Source organism: Larus michahellis, chromosome 4 (assembly GCF_964199755.1).
Source record: "Larus michahellis chromosome 4, bLarMic1.1, whole genome shotgun sequence".
Classification (NCBI taxonomy): domain Eukaryota; kingdom Metazoa; phylum Chordata; class Aves; order Charadriiformes; family Laridae; genus Larus; species Larus michahellis.
Genome location: NC_133899.1, coordinates 16,751,395 through 16,772,567, shown reverse-complemented (window position 1 = coordinate 16,772,567; position 21,173 = coordinate 16,751,395). Strand labels below are relative to the sequence as shown.

Genomic DNA, 21,173 nt, shown 5'->3' with positions numbered 1-21,173 from the left:
TAAATCGTAGCCATCAGTGTTTCACTTAAATTACGTTGTACCGCATCAGTGGTACTTTAGTTTTTGGATTTTCGACCTGTCTCTTTCCACAGCAATGGTGCAGTACTGTAGTAACTGAAAGAAGTGCCATCTTTGCCTTCAGCATACCAGATTTTAAAAAAGGATCAAGTCAGATTCCAGGGCTTGAAAACTATTCATGAGTGAATCATATACATTCAGCAATTAGAGATCTGCTTATGTTTTTTAAAGATAGTACACTTATATAAATAGATAGAAGACAGTACATTCAGTTTACAAGAAGGGGGAATAGAAACATAGGTAAACTTTTAGCCGTGCCTTTGCCCTGCTAGGTAAACTGCCTAAACTCCAGTGGATCAGCTGGTATTCAACCTTTAAGAGGGGGATTGGAACGTTTACCTTCCTTAGAAAGTGCTTTGACGCCTGATGACAAAAGAGGATCTCTAGGATTAAAAAAAAATGTTATCATAAAAATAACAAAGGTATTTTCTCGTTGTTTTAAAGGACAGATGACTTCTCAAACTATGAGTTCAGGCAGAGAATTAAAGGTTAGATCCCCTTTGTGTATATGTGTTTGTTAACCTAATCTTTTCACATTAAAAATGGTGAGAATAATAACTCTGCAAATAAAATGTTATTTTTAAGGCTTTTTAAGCCCTATTTCTCAATTGTCTTGGACATATATACTTGCTAATTAGAAAGGCTAATGTAAGGCTCCTCACATTAGACAGCATACAAATAATAAATTAGGCTCTGCAGAATTGGAACATTTCTATTCGTTTTGCAATGAAGTAATTGTGCATCTTGCAGTCTGCAGCCCTTTGTGCCTTCTGTATACAATAAAAAGCAATATATATTTCTAGGTTACTAGTACTTTTGCCTATATTTTGTGAACAGGAGCAAAATACCATAATTTCCACTAGCTCCTGGGTGATAGCTCTGTGTTTTAATAGAAAAAAAATATGGTAATCAGTTGAAAGATTGATAAATAACTTGTGAAGAAAGTTAGTTACTGGCATACTCTGATACGCCTGTTGTCCCCCATCACAGTATGAATTCATCACGGCATGAATCACTCGGCAGTCCTGAAGCAACGTATCACAGGTAGCATATACCTTCAGATTCCAGAAGAGTGACAAACATGGTATTGTACAGTGCTGCGGCTGACTGATGATGCAGGAATAAGTAGGAGTAGGAAGTACACTGGAGTTATCAAGAACTCTTTCAAACAAAGCCTAAAAATCAGCCAAGTAGCGAATTTTATTTTGTGATTGTTTTGTGCTTGAGATAAGGGGAGTGAAACCAGGCATAATTTCAGATCCTTTAGCATGATTGTGCTTCCCTGACATGATTGTGCAGGGGGACGTAATCTAATCTTGTTTCTGTATTTGAAAACCGGGGGTTTCCTAGGTTTACCTGGGACATTCTGCATATATTTTTGCAAACCAGTGCCAGTGTAAGGTTTCCTCTTGGAAAGGTTGTTCACTGGTGAGTCTCAGGTTCTGCAGTTTTTTTCCCGTCAGGTTCTGTGGCCTGTTTGTGAATTTAGTGGCATAGGACACACAAAAGTTGCCAGGGAAAAGATAACCTTAGATACGGTTCCACTATTTCTTGTGTAGCACAGCTGATTTAAGAGACTGCCAACCTCACATCTCCCACCGCCAGCGATTCACAACAGCCTTTGAACCCAGATCAGTTTACAACCTACTTTATAGCGTGACTTCATAAACAGTTGGCGTGGTATAACTCAGAATGAAATAAATTGCGGCGGGAGATGGGAACAAGAGTACCAATGCAGGAGACTTCCTTTTGGGAAGCTGAACCGAGGTGTGCTCACACCCATCCTGTTTGTTAACTTCCACCGACAGCAGAAACACATGGGGGCAGGGTGTTGGAGCTGTTTCTGCAGTGTCTGACCGTGGGCTGATGCAGGGGCTAAATATGGTTTGCCTCATGCACATTGATCTTTAGCTGATTTGCTTTAATTTTTTTCTGAGTCTCCCTGCATACCAATCCTAAGTGTGTTAAGAACATTTATGTGTTTGGTAATAGAACCTAAAAATATATATGTATATACAAATAGGTGATCAGATGTTTGCAAAGAGGGAGAGAATCATTGATGCAAGGAAATTCTGCTAGGCACCCTGTTTTAATACTGATTGCTCATGTAAAACATCTCGATCCAATTCCAAGAGAGACATCAGTAAATGCTACCAGCTTAATTTCTTAGACTATTTTACTTGATAAGATAGGCTGAGCATGCTTTGAGACAGAGAGTTTTACTAAAGTAGCCTTTAGGGCTTTGTGTGCATTCAAACTAAAACTAGTTTAGAATTTGGTCAGAAATAAAGTCTTTTGCTGATGCAGTTCTAGGATCGATTTTCTTTGGTGGTGAAGTCAATTTTGGTGGTTCCCACCTTTGCTGTGCTACTACAGATTTTTGTGAGGCCATTTCTGTAGATTTCAGCACAGCAAAGAGGATTATCTGCAGCACAGGAACAGAAATGAACAGTCAGAGGGAAATACAAGAATTTCTCTGCCTTACTGGCAGAGAAAAATGTCAGGCAATTACACCTTGAGCAGCACCAAGATTGTATTTCAGTGATTATTAAGACAACAGATAACTTTTAACTTGTTTCGCAAACATCTCTTGCCTCTGAAAGGGCAAGTTTATTGTCAGATTCACTAATAAATTTAAACATCCTCTATGCTGTTTTATAGATTAGCCATAACTGTAGAAAAGCTGTGACCTGAGCCACTGACCAAGTGTGCGCTTTTTGACTTGGGGATCGCGGGTGTGTGGACAGAGAACTTAAAAATATTTGTGTGTGAGAGCTAAGGAAGAGGCAGGGTTGGAAGGTCGGTAGGGGAATTTTGGAGCTTTGTGGCATGTTTGGTGCTGTGGGCAAGTGTTTAGGGGCCTGTGCTTCGGAGAAATCACTCACGGAAACACAGTGACCAATGCACAAGTGTGCCTGTAACACATAAGCTATCTTTGGAGTGCTTTAAGGGTTTTGGCTTGGGGTAGGGGGGCGGGTTTGTGGGGTTTTTTTTGCTAACAAGCATCCAGTTCAAGGTAATGAGTCTGAGCTAAAATGTCTTGTGACTGTGCAATGATTTTTTCCTCTAAAAAAAAAAGGAAGACCCAAATCCTGGAGTCTCTTAGGAGTCAGAAAACACAATTGATACCTACTAGTGGCTGTTATGATCACTCTTTTTAAATAAATTAAGCAAACAAAACATTTTTCCTCCCTTTTAGCTTGAAAGTTCTGGCATCAGCATGGCTAAGTAACACTCACAAACTATAGCAAATGAATTCTTAGGAACTGCCCTTTTTTCATTTATATGTATGTATATATGCACTGCTGTAGCTTGGCTTTCAAGCATCATGTGTTTGTTTAAAAGAAAAGGACACACACCTTGAATGTCAGTTGTCAAACAAAGTGCTTGAATTCCAGCTGAGCAGGATTCCCAAAAGAGCAATCCTTGCCAGTTTGTATTATGGAAAAGCCTAATACCGACACGCTGTTCTGTGGAGCCTTGTCCACGCACTAAAGCAGCCAGAATTAATTCTCATGTTAGAGTCAATCAGCTTGAGAGTTTTCCTGAAGGCAGGTGTTTCAAAGTGCATGCGGTTTTAATGAAAAGCGAAGATAGCTGTTCTCAAGCATGTAGACCTAGAAAGAGAATTTCCCAGAGGTTGCTGTAGATATACCAACCCATTAACGGTTAAACAAGTAAGATTCTCTCCAGTGTCAAGCATGTCTGGTAAACCAGCTGTGCAAAGGCAAGAAGCTTGTCTCTCTTCTTAGATCTCTTTTCCCCTTTGTCTGCTGCTGTTATGCAGGCCCAATACTAGAATATCGTACTTTGTGGTTTTGCTGTGACAGCATTTATCATTTTGCTGTTATCTTGTTATTCCTTGACTCCTTGTTCTCAGTGAAAGTTGTTTCTTATTGTGATTCTTCTTCATTAAGAAATTAGGAAAGAATTTTAATGGTATTAGACTGCCAACCATAAAACACAGAATTTTCAAGTCCTAGAAACTTGGTATACAAGAGATGAAGGTTTGCTGACACTGAGCATTAGTATCTGCATTGTGCTTGTTTAACTGAGACAGCCAGGAGGAAATGTTAAGAGACGTGCGCTTATGTGGGGACAGATTGTTCTTAGACTGTTTATATTTATTTAGTTAATGAACTCACATAGTAAATTAATTTCAGTCTATATAAACTGTTTCCAAAAATTATTTTAAGAATATCCACGTAAGGTGAATTTGGGTGTAGATGGGGACAAATCAGTATCTCAAGTGTGCCGTCTATATTCTAAGATTAATAGGAAGATCTTTCAGTGTGGTCCGATTGCATCATCAATGCACCCTCCCTATTGAGGCAACTTGCTTTTGCAGCTGTTTGATATAAATTCCTCGCATATGTCTTCGTCCAGTTGGTTTATTTTTATAAACAATAAATAGCCCAACATTCCTGCAGTGTTTCCCTTCCCTCGGACAATCTCATGGAGCCATTTGCCATGAAGACGGTGGCTGAGATTAGTGGCGTTTGCACAGATGGCGGCCATCATTTTGGAAATCTCATAAATAGTGGAACACGTGGACTTTTTCCTCCCCCTTCAACATGATCACAATAGATTATCAAGGCCTACAAATCACTACCAGATGATATTAAGTTGCTTTGATAACACTCTGGGTCCCTTCCGGTGTGATATTTTTCTTCATTAGAAAGGATAGCTCAAGCACACCAAATCCTCTTACTCTTTTCTCAAAATTTATAGATCTCAGTCTCTAAACTAATTGTTAGTTGCACAGCATGCCTTAAGCTGTGCCCAGACAGAGCAATTACATCCCCCGGCCCTGATTAAAGGCACAGAGGAAACAGAAGTGCAAAGAAAATGAAACACTCTTGGCTGTTTGGGCAGGATGTCATTGCTGTTGTTTGCCTTTTTTGACATTTGTTGATAAAAGTGAGAAAGGAGGTCAGTTATCCATCACTGACCCTTGTTCAAAGCCAAAGATGTGACAGGCTTGTCTCAGGCTACTGACTCCGTTTATGAAATTATAAACAAAAAGAGGTTTCTAGGCCAATGTGCTGCTTTTCTATTAGCAGCTCAAGAATTTCTTCATTTTCCCCCTGCTAAATTATATTGCTTTCTACGTCTTTTAAACTCATTTACTTCCCTGTGTATGCCTAAAACCACAAAATGTCTTTGTTCATGGATGGCCAGAGCTGTACTATCATATAAGCTCTGCAAATTACCTGGAACAAGGCAAAACTGATATACAGATGTTTCTGCATATTCAGGCATTTCTTATTGAATGTTTCTCACCTGTAAACTGCAGCTTTCTAAAAGATATGTTTTCCTTTTGTGATTTACGGTAACTTTATGGCTGAGTATTCATACACTTTAACAGTCAAGATCAAGTTTTTCAAAGAAAAATGGGAAAGCACTATTTGCTTTCACCCAATATCTTTCTGAAATCATCATGTCTAAGTTTGTAAATTTGAAGCAGAAGGACTTATTTTTAAAGCACCAATGTGGCTTAAAAGTCAGTTATATACAAGCATTTAAAAATTAGATGACGGAGAGCATTGAATCTAAGCTTATGTTTTCAGTGACATCTCTGCTAATGTTTCCACTCTACTGGGAACTATCTATTCCCTAGAGTAGTTTGTCGAAAAGGCAGAGTGCACTGTATTGTATTTTAAATATTTTAGACAGGACATTTTGAAGTCTTTGTTTAATAAGTTTCTCTAATTGCTTTACATGCTACACTAACACTGCTTCATACTAAACAGATGGGTTGTACAAAGGATCAAACCTGTAATCTCATGGTGTCTATAATGAGGCAGAAACAAACAGCTTAAATATTTTTGAAAGTAATAATAGAGTTATGTCCCTAATGTTTTTCACTTCTTCATATTCTGTTTTCTCACTTTTTAAGACGCAGAGAGATTTTCTATTAAATGACCACACCCAGTCCCGATGTTTAAAATGTCTGATAAACTCAGATGTACATGATAGTCGTTAACTAATAGTGGTAGCTGTTGATCTCCTTTGTGTCATTTGCACCAGGACTGTACAGAAGGGAAGTTTTCAGCAGTCACTGTCTCTTAAAATGACCAAACATCAAAGAAGTTCAGTGAACTTGAAATTATATCAGGAAGTAGATCAGACAAAACCTTACTTGGGTACATCTGTAGTTTCCCCAGTTTTGTGCTTTTAAGTGGATTTAGTTTCAGATATTCCGTCTATGGAAACTGTACACTTGCAAAACTAGAGGTCACTCCCCCGTGCGCCTTGGTCCCATGGACAGTTTTATTATTGCTGTTGAAGGCTGACTGATCTGGTATTAGTAGAATAATACAGTAAACAAATGGCATGTAATAAATTAGAGCTTCACACTTTGAAGTCTTTGTTTAACCAGTTTTTTAACGGCTTTATGTGATACACTAACACAGACTCCTCCATGGTAGAAAGATTGGTTGCACCATGGATCAAATCTATAATCTCATGGTGTCTGTAAAAAAAACCCACACCACCAACCAAACAAAACCAACCAAACACACTCTTAGACAAAATGCTTATGGCCCCACAAAAGTGCTGTAACTAATGACAGAACATTGTCAGTATGGGAGTCAGTGTGTTAAGACTCTACAGATGAAAGAAAGCATGAAACCTTCTGTTACGTTTCCACAAGAAGCAGTAATGAATAAAAACCTATTTCCAGGTGCAGTGAGTTTCTATCCTTCTGAGATAATCAGAGGTACAAAGACTGACTTCAGATCATATTTGCTAGATGCAAATTGCCTCATGCTTGAGGCGATCCTTCAGCTAGATCCCTTGCAGAAAAGTTATGTCCCCTGTCCCACCACCTTTTTACCAGTCTTCCTGTAGAGCATAACCAGTGTTGCCAGAGAAGCCCTGCAAAAAATTCTAGTAGCCTTACTTCCAACAGATACAGCTGACACATAGAGCTGTTGAGACATACTTCTGGTGAAGGGGTGATTCCTCTTTTCTTGACAAAAGCCAACATAGATTTTCCTTGTATTCCTTTTTATAGCATGCTTATTTAGGGATTTATCTGTGCAATTCAGAAATCGGAGGAAGAGTCAGCTAGGGGTTTTTTGGGTGGAAGACGAGGGATTGAAAAAACTCTGTTTTTTCTGTTTCATTGTTATTTAAGAACCTTGCAAGGAAAAGGAAATCCGCTCTGGTATTCTGTTTTCAAGCTATCTATAAATTATTTTCTGATATGTTCTCTGAAATAAACAGAACGCACAAGATCTGCCAGTTCTACTCATGTGCTTTTGGTGCAATGGCTGAATATAACCACTGTTCCTGTAAGACAAGGCAAAAGTGAGACATTACATGCCATGTGGGAGAGGCCGTTAACAAATTGGTGGAAATGGTTACGGTTTTCAACTTGTCAAGCATCATTTTCTTAGCTTGATGACACCTTGTAAGACCAATAAATAATTTATGGGGTATCTAAATGTTTCAAATAGGAGTTTAAGGACTGGAGGAAAGAGGTCTAGGGTCTCATAGTTAATCCTATTCGAGCAGCTTCTTATTAAAACAGCCCTCCACAAATTGATTACAGCTGCAATCCCTTTTAAGAAGGATTATTTAAAAATCCCAATTATAAAGACTATTTGTAAAGAGCAAAATACTTAGTGTCAGTTTTGCATGGAGACTGTGGCTTGACTCAGTTGGCAGAAGTGGGTTATCCTTTTCCTGCCGTTCTGTTCAGGAGAATCTGCTCTTAGTGATCATTTCAAACAGTGGCTTTAACACAGTCGCTGCAAAGGAGGTTAGCTTCTTTTCTTGTCATTTATATTCCTTGGCTACCTCTGCTAGCCCCTGGGTCGACCTTTGCCTCCTTTTGGCCCTTCCCCTCAAATTCATCTGGCGTAAAGAACTGATATTTAAAGTCCAGCGTAATTCAGGATTTGGTCCTGAGGTCCTTTAACAGTGTTTCCCCAAAAGGGCACCTCTGCCATTCTTACAATTCATATGTACAGCCTACAGTAAAGGGGAGTGAATGTGACAGAAAGAGGAGGCTAGGGTAGCAACGTTTTGCCTCCTTTTACGTGCCGAAGACGACCTTTAAAAGGCTTCTTTGGGCCATTCTGGTGACATAAGCGGTAATAAACTGGCTGATGAGGACAGTTTTACAACTGTTTTATATCACTGGTGCCATGCAAAAGAACCGGGGCAGGCCAGTGGGTTCGATTCTGTGGTCTTTATCCAGAAACATTGCTAACAATCTGATTGGTTTTGCCATTATATTTTAAAATATTCTAGTGAGCTCAGAGGGATTCGTATGATACACTTTTACTCCTCTAAGGAATAGTTTTCTTACAGCTAAGCAATATAATATATCATGTTTGCATTTTCAAATAAGACGACCTCAGTTGTGCTCACTGAAACAAGTAACGCACCTTCTAAAACTTCAGTCACTGGAGACTGTTGCTTGAACTGCTGTGACAAAGCTTATTTTCTTATGGCAGGAATGTTTGAAATAGTGCATATTAAATAAATATTGAAGAACAGTCTTAGAAAGAGAGTTGGAAATTTGTAAACATGAATACTTAATCAAGAAACCGAACACTTAGAGATTCTGTCAGGGACCGAAACATACCCTATAGCCATTATCTAATCAAAATTAACCAAGTACTTAAAGAGTGTACGCTTGTAATGAGCTGCTTGTGAATAAGCTGGCAACCACCAATAATTCTCTGAATACAAATACACTTTCAAGGAAAAGCTAAACTGCTTCTGAGCAGTTAGTGAATAGAAAAACAAAAAACAGGTGGCATTTACCAAATAAATTATGTGTTTCACACAGTTTTGCCAACCATGACAGGAGTGATAAAGACAAACAGTACTTTCTTTCATAGATAAAGAAAAAGGATAGCTGAGTAAGAAAGATGGTAGGTTGGGTAATTTTTATTCAGGTCTCTATTTAATCTCATGCTCACCATTTTGTTCTAGTCTCACTGCTTTACCCCCTCATGTTTTATTCTGAGTACTTAGGGTCACATTTTTCAAGACTGAAACCAGCTCCAGTTAATTTTAGCAAGAGTTAAATGCAGGCCTTAGCATTCCTGTGTCTGCTTATATATACACGTTTGTTAATGTACATAGTAGCAGTTCCCTACTTCAGCTAGGCATTGGGAGGGTACGTGTATTGATGGTAGTGAAGCATGTGAGTAAAGTGTTTAAGATATCTGGCTAGATAGGCTGGTGTCATGGGGTATAAACATCTCTCCTACTAGGCATGCACGATAAGTAAGTACTGGATCAGGTCATTCATGCATGTGTTTATGCTCTCACTTATGTTTAATGACTGCATGAATACAGCAACATCTTTCTCTTCAAACTATAAAAAGTTCTGAGTATTGGAAGTCTTTTGAAGTGTGCATTTTACTTTGCTATCATTTTCCAAGCAGGGTTAATGGAAGGAACCCATTAAAAAGGTTATTTGTATTTATATTTTTTCCTGAGTTTTTTTCTGTTAGTTTATGAGAAGACAGACTGCTAAAAAAGCTTTTAGTCTAGTATCTCACCCCTGTGTGGGTTGCTCTGTGGGCTTCTTTCTACGTAGACATATACATATCTGCGCACGTGCATGTATCTATTTCACAGGAGTATCTAGTCATCATTCCTTTTACAGTAGTTTTAACTTTCTGCTACATGTGCTGAGCTGCAAAGTATTAAGCCTTATAATCCCTCAACTCCTTAGATGTGGTTTGCTGGCGGGGGGGAGGGCTGTAAATCCATGGTGGCAAACAAGAAAAGCCTGAAGCTGTGAGCAAACAGGAAACAAATGATCTCAATCCCAGAATGTAAACTGCCATTGACAGAGATGCATGAAAGAATCATAACAGGGAAACCTGCTGCAATTTTTCATCCAGTTACCAGCTGAATCACTGCCATTACACTGAAGAAGCAAGCTGCCAGCCCAACACTGACATGGCAGAGTCCGTTAGATGTTGTGTGCACAAAGCAACCATATACCCTGACTGGCATTTACTCCTTTTCATGCTTGCAGACTGATAATTATTGTGCACTGCCTCAAGCTTGCAATTAGAGGCCACCAAGAAACAAAAAATAGCTGAATTTCAAGATTAAGCCTTTTCCATGACTAGTCATATTTTCCCAGCAGGGAATATGTTGTTGCCAGTAAAAACAGAAATCACCTATGCCGTACTGTTACCAGATTAAGCGGCATATTAGCTGTAGGAACAAATGGAGAATTTACATATAATAAAAAGTAATAATAACTGTCATTGTTACTGGTGGCACAATTAGAGTTGATACTGACTCTGGTGTCACAATGCAGCTTTTAAGGGGGTTGAGATAAAACACTGAGCTCCTGAGGACTTGTAATTATATATTCTATAGTAATTTTGCAGTATGGGTATTCACTCTGTTTTGAGCATATTCTGGTTCCACTTTCCCAGCCTCCTCTCCAGTCTCCCAAAGCTTTCCAGTTTAAGTTGATAGAAGATATTTCACTTCCTTTATTGCATAAAAAATGTGCCCTGCTAAGCTCTTGCCCTGTTTGGCTCAGTTTCAGTGGTAGGCAGAGTGTATAAAGTTAGTAAAGCATTAGAGAAACACTTAGGCCAAAGTGGAATACGTAAAGAAGAAGTTGTCAATGAGGAATGTTAAAGAAAGGGGTTTGAGTTTCTTTTTTACTTTCTCATTTTATGACTTTTTCTATGTTGTATAGTGATGACTAAGATAAGTTGCTTTGGAAAATCAGAACTGCTCTGCAATAATAAGCAAATTGGTCTATATATGGATGTGTTTAGTGGAATGTTTATTGTAAAAATACATTGGTTCCACTTAGTGGAGGATTTGGGGGGGAAAGTAGGAGGGGAAGTGTCGAATGGCCCCAGTTGAAACCTCTCAGCACACCATTGAGAGAACCATTTAGGAAAGTTCTGTCAACTCTGAAGGTTCCCCTTCAAGCCATTTGAACCAGAGCAGAAGTCCCACAAACACGGTAGGGGGAAAAGTTTTCAAAGGATGATCTGTTGACAGATGGGATTTTGTGGTTCAGGAGAATCTGACCGAGGTAGAACTACTGTCTGGGAAGAATCGGAGGAAGCAGCCCTGCTGAGGCTGCCAGAAATGACTGGCCTTAGGTGAGAGCAAATATCTAATTACTATTAATAAATAATACTTTTGTTTTCAGAAGGCTGTGTGATCACCCTTCATTGCTGGACACAGTCTGAAAAGATGAATTATGACTACCTGGGCTCACTGGACCCGCTGAACAAGAGAGGTAGATTTTTGGACTTTGATATAGGTCTAGTTCCAGTCTGAGGGTGTTGTTTCTGCCTTGTGGATCATTTACAGAAATTAATAGCTTGCAGAAAACTAAACCATGTTATTGAGAGGTTTGATTAAGTGTCTGAGCTAATGCTCAGGTGAGATCAGTTAGGTGGGATGGAGGAGAAACAAGAGTGAGACAACTCTTCTGATGTTGGTAACTATTACGTTAGTTCAGCTGCCTTGCAAAACCTTCCGAGAGTGAAGGGAGCTGCAAAGAGTAAAGAACGAAGTTCTGAAACTTAAGAAGCTCCATAAAGATATTTTTACTGCAGTTGCTTCTGCGACTGTGGGTTTAACATAGCACAGAAATCACCATCAGCCAACCACAGGACCGTTACCCAGGTTTTCAGATGGGTTTTGTAGCTACTCTGAAGGTCCGCGAGGGATAAACGTAGGGTTCAATCACAATGTGGATACTACCAAGAAACTAGATAGAGGCAAAAATACCTGTGCGCTGTGATATTTGTTCCCTGCGTCTTTCTGTCGTACTTGCTTTAATGATTTTATGAGAGTACTCACACATCACACATCTTATGAATGGGAAAATAGCTATGCATGGTCAATTTGGAATTTGAGGTGGGGGGGAAATGTGTGTGTGTGTGTGTAGATAGGTGCGTATGAAAGGAGGCAGAGTTTGGTCCTCAAGGATAACCTTAACTCTACCATGTCTACACACTAAGCCTTGTAGGATACCTTTAGTTATTTAGAGAGCTTATACATGTATCTTTTGTCTATCATTTGGTATTTTAATATGTGATTATTAAAACATTTAGAAAAGCAGATATATCTGGGGAAAAGTAGACAATGATGCACTTCAGCTGAAGCAACTGTTGCATGTCTGCAGAGTCCTCACTTTCCACTCACCGATGACTTACATTCTCCTTGCATCATCAAATGCTACTTTTCCCATTTGATTGCAGGAATACAACCAGGCATTGTCCTTTAAGATACCAGCTTGGGAGAGGGTTTGTCTACTCTCTTGGCTCAATAGGAATGCCTCACGTTAAACTTGATGAAGTTTTTTGCCCTGTTCCCCAGGGACAGCAGAGTGCTCAATTTCCTTCAAGGTCATTCTCTGTGCTCAGTGAAAAGTTTTGCTGCTCCTCATCTTCAATTTGGTATATTATTACTTATTTTAAACTCATTGAAGTTACCTTTGCAGTCATGATTTTGAGTCATGTACAATTCATTGTAATGCTTGACATCGTTTGCCATAAAATCCATAAGTGCACTTAGTACATCTAAATGTACTCGATAATAAAAAGCCTGACATGGAGTATGATCAGATGGACATATAAGGCAGGATTAATTCCTTGCATAGCTACCTATACACATGAAGGTGTGCAATAATATGTACCTATATAAACATACACATTATTCACAAATAATCCTAGACTCGAAGCATGAATATAATAGCTCAAAGAAAGTTTTTTTGTATAGATTTTCTCTTTGGCTCTCAAAATATTCAGCAAGCTTTTCCCAGAGCTTCTTCCTATCTCTTGCGAGGTGCTTTTTGCTCATCTCCTGTTCTCACGAAGATAGTGTATAGCAGAGTCAGCTATTACCAGACTCATCAGCTTCCTGTCTCGACATCAGGCTTTTCCTTCTCCCTTTAGTCTTAAAAATGCACATTTCACTGTCATCCTGAAACTGCTTAGGGTATGGTCACACTTATAGCATCATAGCACTCAGCAGCAGATGGGAAACTGTCTCTCAGAGTGAGGAAAATCCAGCAGATTTTCTATATGGAAGAGACATGTGAGTAAAATTGCCATTTCCCACTTGAGAGAGCTGTCCGCGAGATCCTGCTGTTGTGAGTCTTCCAAAATCAGGTGATGGCCTTTCTTCGAAGATCCTGTAGTGTACCCTGGAAAAAAAACACCTCTTTTTCTTGATGGACTCAGAGGTCTGCTGTGAGAGAAAACAGGACATGGCTCCTAGTCATGACCTGTATTGTATAAGCAATTTGGGAAGCCAGTGGTGTAAAACCAGTAATGCAGGCCTGCGTGCGGCTCAGCAGACTTCTCAGCAGCATCAAATGGCGGAACTCCCAGCTTTGAGTTGGTTGATGAAATGATATCCATTAGAGTAGCAACTTTTCAGGTGGCAGTGACCACACACTTTTCCAAGTTGGGAAGAATTCATGCTGAGGATTCCTTGCTGCCCCTCACAGATGCCCGTGCTTCATGACTGCAGTTCACATTACTAGCAGCGTTGTGTGCAACCCCGGCTGAGCCGTGTAACAGGTTCACAGAAAAAGCACAAGTTTCAAGCTTTAAGGAGAGATGAGAATGATGGTAGCACAACACTTTGCTTTGAGGTGCTTGAATGGAAGTGGTACAGATCACAATAAAAACGTTCAGAGTATTACTCCTCAATGTATTTATTACGTTAAGAATAGTAGTTTATAAGGTAGCAAATGGATTCGACTCTGTCCTCCCTCCACTCCACAAGTAGTGACTGATGCATTGTTTGTCATTAATGCTAAATTTAGTGAATAAAAAATATTTTAAGCTGTGGTCCCGAAAGGAACTAAAGGAATCCATTTGTAATTCAATATCTGTGCAAATAAAAATATAGATTTGTATATATTTACACACATGGAGACCTAATTTTCATTTCAATTTATATTAAGATAGGTCCCACTGGAGCTGTAAAATGAAGTTGGTTTGGGCCTGAATGCTCACTGGAAAAAATCCATTTTATGTGAGAGCCTGGTCTTATTGCAGTTCAGTGGGATTTTGCATGTGATTTTAATAGGATTAAAATTTCACCCATGTCACAATGTAAAATGGCTTTGGTATGAAAAAGAATCAGGCATATACAGTTATTTGTGTATGTACTTGTGTTGTCAGACTTACCTTTGGCATAATATTTCACTTCTACCAATTTTGAATTGCTGTATCTCTAAACTGATTTTTTGCATACTGTTTGGAGTAAATTGCAAGGTTCTTATCCATGGCGCTGACTTTATTGTTCTGCCAGGGTGTCTTCTTTTGTCATAAAAACAATAACTTAGTGTAAGTAGTACTTTTTAGGTTTACGAATCAGACAGACTAATTGTATCTTTTAATCTGGGTCAATCTGCTCTTGCTTATTATAATTTGGCTCCAAGTCCCCCCAAAAGAGGAACATTTGCAAATAATTTAGTGGCAGAATCACCCTCATATAAATACCACAAGAAATACTGAAAGGCCCAACAAAAACTCTCTAGAATTTTGAATCCAAGTGTCCAATATATTTCCTAAAAGGAATATACTGCTTTTCTTAAACGTTGGAGTGAACTTGAATGTCTTCATGGAGTGAAGACATAAAAGGACTGGATAAACAGTTAGGGAATGGGGGCTTTCCTTTATTTACAAAGCTGAGACTGTCTAGACAGGGCACTTTTCCTGATTCAACCTACCAACTAAACTTAGAAACACCATACTAATATTCAGTTTTACCTTAGTCACCATGTCTATACAATCCCTGCTTAGATTGCTAACCAGGGTGATTATTGCTGACTGAAACTGTTAATGTTTTGGTTGGATGTTTGTCTTCTCGAAAATGGACTGAAAGATTTTTCCCTATAGGCTACTGAATTTTCATTGCATGTTAACTGTTTAGGTTATTTTCCAACTCACCACAATCCAGGAGTGAGAGAAAGTAGCTACCACAGGAAAAAAAGAATATTCGAATTTGTCATGGAAACTTTGAAATCAAGTTGGTACCTAGAGTTGGTTTTTTTCACATACTCATAGTGGGGCACTTTGTTTATATCTTTGGGTCTGAAACTGGATATTCATTATGACCAATACACGACAGCTGCCCTCAGGAAGCAGTAACTTTGTAGTATCAACATAAGAAAGCTTCAAAATAAGTTTGTAAAAGTATCTGCTCTTCTCACCTGTTTGGAAGTGCAATCATACCTGCATGAAGTAATTTTTTTTCTTCCGGTTGAAGGGTGTTTTTACTGTCTGCCTCCATAAAGAAGTGCCTTAGAAACACAGACTAGACTGTCTGTTATCAAGAAGGCAAAAAACAGTCCAAAATGCCCACAGTTTCATGTATGTCCTCTCAGTAAGGGAAGGTCTTGAGAAAGTGCTTTACCATAAATTATGCCTTCGTGGGGGAAAAGAATATTGAAAGGGGATTTTTTGACAACTACAATATAAGAGATTAGTTTGAGTAGAGTGAGTGCTTAAAAATGCAGCTGCATGCAGATTTCTTAAGAAACTACAACTGACAATTGAAGAGAAAACCTAAAACAAGATTACAAAAATTAATCAGATGGCACAGAATGGTTGACATTAATGTGTGTACTTCTTTGTTTTGAAACTAGACTGTGGAGGAGTTTTCTTATACGGAAAATTTCATCTACTTGTACTTGTCTCCTCACATAGTCAAATATTTTGTGAGACAGATCAAAAACCCTCTTTGACAAGCTCATTCCCACGCTTCTCCTTTTTAACCTGCTTTTTTTATTGGGTTTCTCCTCTCTTCCTGGAGGCTTGTTCAGATAAAGAAAACTTTGCTTGAAATCTATTTCAGTAGCATGTATCTCTTGGGCAATCAGTGTTTAAATTAAATATGGAAATGGAGTTAAGAAAATAAAAAGGGATGGAATAAGGCGAGTTCCACTAGCTTGTCAAATAAGTTTGGGAGCGTGGAAAGAATGTTGGGTTTGGGTGAAGCAGTCGGGAGAAGGAGGTTCTTCGATGAACTGTTGCTGTATAAACTCTGAGCTGTACCCTGTAATGCTATGAGTGATTTCTCTCATGCTCCAAGTTCTCTTTTTTTTTTTTTTGGAAAAACCTTTGGGCACTGTACAAAAAATGTAATGCGACTGGATGTGCTGTAATTTTCCTCCCACAAGAGAATGAGAAGAAATGGTATGATCAAGCGTAAAATTTGAATGGATAGGCATGATTTCACTATCTGTGTGTATAGACCCAAATGATGTGTTGTTATGTCTAGAGTAAGAATTTTTCCCTTAGAAAGTAATAATCTTCATCATGTCTTACTGTCATAAAGCAGTTATGCTGTAAAAATGTTCTGCTTTCTGACATATTTTTTCATTACCCTGGTAATGAGGCAGTAATTGAACATGCTTATAAACTGAGTCCTGAAATAATGTCACAGTCGGCATGCTCTGTGGAAAACCCCTATGATCAGAGGTGGAGCATTTGGAACATGGTAGGAGAATGAAAGTATACTGTTTAGCTGTTCATAATGAAGTTGATAGCAAATTAGGTACCAAATTCAGTAGTGACTATTAAGGCCTGTTTATCCCAAGAGCACTATCCATGCCAAGACTTGTTTCAGAAGGGGAGAGGAGATATCAAGTCCCTCTACCAACACAGACAAATTCATAAATGATAAGTGTGAATAAAAAGAAGTGCATGACAAAGTAAAGGAACGTAATTTAGACTGGAGGATTGCTACACCAGTTTGCCTTTCTTTTTCTGCTTTCCTCCTTGCAATTTATGCGTCTCCACAGGTGATATTAATTTGGATATCCAAGACATCACTTATATGTCACATCTCTGTGTTCTGTGGCAGAGAATCTGGGGACTGCAAACGCGTAATAGTGTGAGTACAACTTAGGACAGGTCAGACAGGAGCTTTGTTAACTATGAGCACAGCGAGAGGACACATGGACGGCATCTCCCCCTCTGCTCCCCTGTTCTCTGCCAAGGGATTGCCCAGGCTCAGCCCAGATACCGTTTCAGAAAAACAGGAAAGAGGTGAGGAAAAACAATCATTTCAATGTTAACAAAGCTGGAAGGAATGGACTTCTTAAGTAGCTTGCTAACTGCCATAATACTAAGGAATCAAACAGTAAATAACATGACAATATGGAGAGACAGCATTTGGTGGAGCCTATAGAGGTATCCTGGCTCAGAAGTCAGGAGTTGGAAACAATCACAGACTACTAGCTTTTAGTTGGAAGGGTTATTCTTCTGGTAAAGATTACTTCTTAGACACACCTTTTAATGTTAAATGTTAATAATTTTACCACCACATCAGTAAGTCTTCTCTTTGACATGTGCACACGCCTGTGATTTTCCTCTTTACACTTACAGAAGAAATAGCAGCTTGTTACAATTAAATGTGGTAACTTGAATGTGCTGATCACTTTCCTTCATGGGGAATGTTTGCCCTCTCTAAAGATTAGCCATTTCCACACCACTTCCATTCATGCCCTTCAAAGGCTCATGTATCAGAGAATATCTGTTCTTTCCTTCTACTGAACTATTCCTCTATAATCTGAATTTAGATAATATTTAGAAAATTTCAGCAGATTCTGCTTTTTTGTCACTGCATAAACAAATATCCAACTTAAATGGCCATTAGATATTATCATCATACATTTTACAAATATTTCTTTTTCCGTGTAAGTGCACATAACGCAAATAGTGTAGAGACACTAGACTATATGGAAAGCTGTGCAAGTGGCTAGCATGCTGTCTGCTTTATAAAGTAATTGACAATAGTCAAATATAAAGGGCGCAGGGAGTTGCATTAATTAATTAACACGCAGTGTGTGCAGCACCCCTCGCTCAGGGATGATTATTTGTGAAGTTTTCTTTGCGTTTTTTGGGGGTTGGTTTGGGGATTTTTTTAATACACCTCTGCGTTTACAGAGTTTGTTTTATCCAGTGATCTCAAGGAAATTGTTCTGATGCCCTTACTCAGACTGACTTGTGTGCACTGTAAGTAGTACACTTGCAGTTAACAGGTGAAGCGTCACTAGGTGTGAATATTTGTGCCCACTGATCAGCCCACAGGATTACGTTCAAAATAACCTGTAATGTAAGTGCAATCAGTCTGATTTCACTGATGAAGGAAACTGAGACTCAGAACAATTGATTGACTTGTTCATCTCTTCCAAAACATGTTGGAATTTGTAAAATAACACTGGTTTCTCCTCTCCTGCTTCGTTCTCCTGTCCCAGCCTCAAGCTCTAGCTCATCTGTTGTCACTTCTCTTACGCGGTCACAAAAAATTATGCCACCCTATTTGTTGTAAACATATTGACAAACACTGTTATTTTACAGAATAGCTTGAATTGTCCTGCTTTGTTGCTAATGGTGTTTAAACAAGTTAGAAAACACCGAGTTTATGAGCTTGGTTTGATATATTCCATAAAGCTGAGCATGCTGCATCTTTTAATTTATGCATCTGCACTATGTAAACGTCCATTTTGTAAAGAGGTAAATATATACGGTATATGTATACACATGTTCTTTTGGAAGAGTCTTATCAGTAAAGTCATGGCCTCATTTTGAAAATAAACACCTGGTTTATCATGAGCACTTATTAAAAACTAGTTATTTGAGACAGAAAACTATTTATATCGTAACCAGAGGCTGCTGTAGTTTTTAAACAAAAATCCCATTGATTTCTGTGGAGTTCCACATTTTAAAATGTCGTTTTATGTCCCATCATGGTTATTTATTGTCCTTAGGAACTCAGAAGGATGAAAACAAGTGATTCAAAGTAAAATCAGATAAATATTGCATAGAAAATGCTTCTAAACCGTAAAGAATTTCTTTAAAAATATGCCTTGTCTATTTGACTTTCAAAATAGCAAATATAATATTATAAAATTATAATCCTGTTACAGATTTCTATAGTTTGAATTTATATGTACATTTTGAAAGTGCCTATTGCTAGCGAGGTAACAATACTTGCTATTACCTGCTTTTAAAAAATCGGGCCTTTAATAATTATCTGAGTATCAGTACGTTGGACAGGAAAACCCTGCTAATATCTTGCTCGCAATAGCATGGTGTAATAAGACCAGCTGGATCGCTTCTGCGTATGATTAGGATCATTTTTCTACCCAGAGGAATCTCATTCCAGTTACTGTATTTCCTCTATTCAAATTACATCTCTATGATCTATAGAGGTGTCATTTTGTTCCGCCTGGGCCGTACTCTTGAATTTGCTTCTTAATTATAGATATAATCAATCCAATGCAACTTCTGAGTCATTTCTGAAGTATGTTGGCTCTTTGTGATGTCCTGACATCTCTGTCTCTCACCCAAAACTTTGGCCTTCGGCGTGTAACATGCCGCAGCTGGGACTGTCAGGAGGTTTGGAGGCTGCGCTGGATTATGATCATTTCTTCATGGTGGAGAACAGTCTTTGTGGCAAAGGTCTTACCTGTTCTGAACAGCAGCAGGTGAGTTCCTCTCTTCTCTTTGCATGATTAAAATTATTTTTACTGAAGCTGAGTACTCTTGAATATTCCAGGTTTCTTTTCAGTTGATAACTTTCATGATTCCAAAATACTTGTGAAGTATGTCCCAGTTACATCAAATGTATTGCTGGATACTTTGTGCAATGTATTTCTTTGCCCAAAAAATTCTAGAAAGGGTATATGAACTTTTTGAAACATACCTTCTGGAAGGGCCTATTCAAAAGGATCCGTTGCCTTTCTTCTGTTCAGACCTCTGTGAATGTACTGAAAACGTTATAAGGCTTATCACTTACAGCAGTCAATGGTGATTCAAAGGAAGGTACACATTTCGTTGCAGTTCCTTCCAGGAGTGTCATCTTAGAACAATGAAACAAATTTCTTAGCTAGTGCACCCATTTTCGGACTTGCCCCAAATACCTCCTCTTGAATTAGGTGTTAAATTCTTTGCCTGTTGTTTGACAAACGTACCCATTATAGATACAGCATCTGCTATAACTGCGAGAGGAAGAGTGTTTCTGAGGAGTTCATGAGCTTGGCTTTAGAACGAACAAAGTTGAAATTAAAAAAAGCTAACTAAAATCGTTCCTTTCTAGGTATGTTTTGAATTGATTCTGTAATTCCTTTGAGGCTAGGCATGAGTGAATATAAAGTTCAGACAGAAGACACAGTCCTCTTCACTGATCCAATTTCAAACTCTCTGCCTAACCGGTCTTTTATCCACAAGCACACGTATTGAAAAGCGGCGTAATGTGGATGGGAAAGGCTGAAGTGAGCTACGCATCATAGTGATGAGGTATGCCTTTTCCTCTGGAGCCTTTTTTTTCTGCTAAGGGGCAAAATACTCTGGTGATTACACAATGATGTCGTCTTCAACATAGGATTGTTTTTTCCTCTTGTGATCCTGTTCATCTTTTTTTTTTTTTTTTTTAACTTTCTATCTACGCATGCAGCACTGTGGACCTGTGTTTTTCATCCCAGAGTATTATTCTCATTTGCTTTTAAGATAAGGAAATCTGGGTTTCTTTACAGCGAAGTTTATACTGATAGAATCTCAGGATGGCGTAAATCTGCCAGTTGTATCAGCTCCTCTTACAATAGTACAGTGTGTATAAAGCAAATACAGAAGTTGCACATTTTTCATCAAAGCTTGTAGAAAAAATATTCTTAGGATCTTTAATTTCTGTATGTCTCCCACCTAACATCTCCTCCAGAGGTTTGATTATTGCACTGTGATAGACGCCTTAGAAAAACCCAAGACAGATAAGATAGATCTAATTTCTAACCCTGACATCTCTGCCACCCATTCATTACTCTTTTTTAGAGTTCTTGCCATGCCCTGTGAAAGCAAATGTGTCAGTTACATCTGCAATTTCTATCAGAGGGGGAAAAACTGTTGTCTATTAACATCAGAGCTATTAAAAAGTGGAGCAAATTGTGTACAGTTCAGAATCTCCTCACTTCGGGTGAATAATCAGTCTGGCAGGAGAGGATCATTCTACCTGTTTGTCAGCGAGTGCGGGCTTTGTTAAGTAACATTTTTCACTGCAGAACAATCAGCCTTGGATCAATAAACCCCAGAATGGATTTACAATATCCACTT

At 38.6% G+C, this 21,173-nt stretch overlaps 1 long non-coding RNA gene across 1 annotated transcript in view; it reads left to right on the top strand.

The window, feature by feature from the left end:
- Positions 1–20,917, top strand: part of LOC141743151 (uncharacterized) — a 37,133-nt gene extending 16,216 nt beyond the window's left edge. Inside the window, exons 2-3 of the long non-coding RNA XR_012586968.1 lie at positions 19,451–19,555; positions 20,167–20,917. This is a non-coding gene — a long non-coding RNA (uncharacterized LOC141743151). The remainder of the gene's footprint in view (positions 1–19,450; positions 19,556–20,166) is intronic.
- The last annotated feature ends 256 nt before the right edge of the window (positions 20,918–21,173 follow it).